Genomic DNA, 2,000 nt, shown 5'->3' on the forward strand with positions numbered 1-2,000 from the left:
AAGGAGAAAAGCAAATATTTCTATAGGAATGGGCCCCACTTCTCCTTCCTCCAGCAGCAAACCCCCATCGCTCCTCCAGAGAGATTTAAGTTTGGGGATACGAAGAAGCAGCGTCTGGGGAAATCCGCAGGGGTTGGGGTGTCTACAGAGTGAAAATCCACCTTTTTTCCTGCAATAGTTACTTTTTTAAACTTTATTTTTTTAACACGGGTACACACACTTTCCCTCTGTTTCTCCTTCTCCGGGAGAACATACGTAGACATATATCGCATAAACAAACTCAAGTTAGAGATTTATTTTTTCAACACGGATACACACACTTTCCCTCTGTGTCTCCTTCTCCGGGAGAACATACGTAGACATATATCGCATAAACAAACTCAAGTTAGACTTCTCTTCACTTTTATTTCCTTTTTTTTTCTATGTCCCTGCACCAATCTGGCAGAAAAAAAAATGGGCAGGAGGAGGAATTACAGGTCTGAGCGCTATAGGGTGACATAAATTGTATATATTGTAAGTCGGTTCACCTTGAGCAGGAATAGTTGGATTTCAAAGACATTCAAACACTCACCAAAATAGATAAAACTTATTTATTACCAGAGAGCGGATAGAACAAATTGTTGCTTCGCCATAAAAATCTGTATTATTTCTGGGCTGGTTTCTTTTATTCGGCGGCGTATTTCATTGCTCCGGCTTTAAAATGAATTCGTTAGCGAGGGGAGAAAACCCTCGTCTCTTTAATTGCGAGGAATATTTCTACCCTTAATGACAAAGACCGAGGTGCTATTTCACCGCCACTGCAAAAATCGTGGTGAATATTAATGCCAGAGGGTCAATTTTAGGGATTTATTCCTGTTTTGGTACTTTCGATATGGGAAATAGAATGTGTAGAGCAGGAATATATTGTATTTTTTTTTCCTGAGCCAGGAGATACGTTCTTGACACCTTTGTGCTGAAGAAATGTCTGATTTCTTTCAACTCCCTCTGCAAAACGCGACCCGATTTAGCGCTCAGCTCATTTCAAAGCCACTTTAAGCCAAGTTTAATCAAACAAATCGCCGAAAATCGAGGCAGAAAGGCAAAATTCTTTTCTCCCTCTCCTCGTTTTCTCACAACCCCATTTCTCAGAGTCGAAGCGGGTTGCTTTTTGGGTTGGTTTTTTTTTTTTTTACACCCAAATTCCGGCGGCCCCAGAGGTGGTTTAGCAAAAGGCAAAAATAGGAAGAATTAAAAGTGCGGGAGAAAATAAACCCGGCTTCAGCCTGGAGGGGAGGAACCTGGAAACTCCTTTTTTTCCCCTCCTATAGGCCCCCCCAGAGTAAAAAATAAAGGCGTAGCCTATATAGCATGGAGCGCTATAGGTTGTGGGCGCGTAGAGGTGTCCGCGGGTGTCCGCGGGCTTTGCGTGGCCTCCAACCCCTTCGGACCTGGCCAAAAAGGAGCTGCAGAAAGAGCGAGGTGAAAGGGGGGAGGGTTCCCGGGGGTAAAAGGGGGTGATGGAATAAACACAGAGTGGGAATAATTAGCAGCATTTATCAGCATATGGCCACCCACCCCACTCTGAAACCTTCCAGACCCTGGGAGAGGAAAATGAAGTACGTTGCAAGTAATTAGTTTTAAGCAAATCATTGCAAATGGAAACTTATAGGTAAAGCCTAATGAAGTGCAGGGCGGGGGGGCGAAGGTGGGGGGAAAGGCTCTTTTTTTATTGCTTGGTAGGTAGCAAGTAGACACAGCAATATTTTACTGTTGAGAGAATAAATTAATTAATATATCTGTAGCTAGCAACTCCAATGGCTCCATGGATGACTGCATTTAAAGGAGATATATGTATCCAGTCTCATTGGTGTTGTTAACAAGAGTGATAATAAAGATGAAAAGGATAAGAAAGATAAAAAGATCAGCCGGCTTGTACTCCTCACTGCGGCTAAATTGCGCGGATTTTCTAATGGCTGCGTCTTGTTGACTCTCCACAAACTCATCTTTTTTTTTTTTTTTCT

Source organism: Calidris pugnax, unplaced genomic scaffold, assembly GCF_001431845.1.
Source record: "Calidris pugnax isolate Ruff unplaced genomic scaffold, ASM143184v1 scaffold324, whole genome shotgun sequence".
NCBI classification, from domain to species: Eukaryota; Metazoa; Chordata; class Aves; order Charadriiformes; family Scolopacidae; genus Calidris; species Calidris pugnax.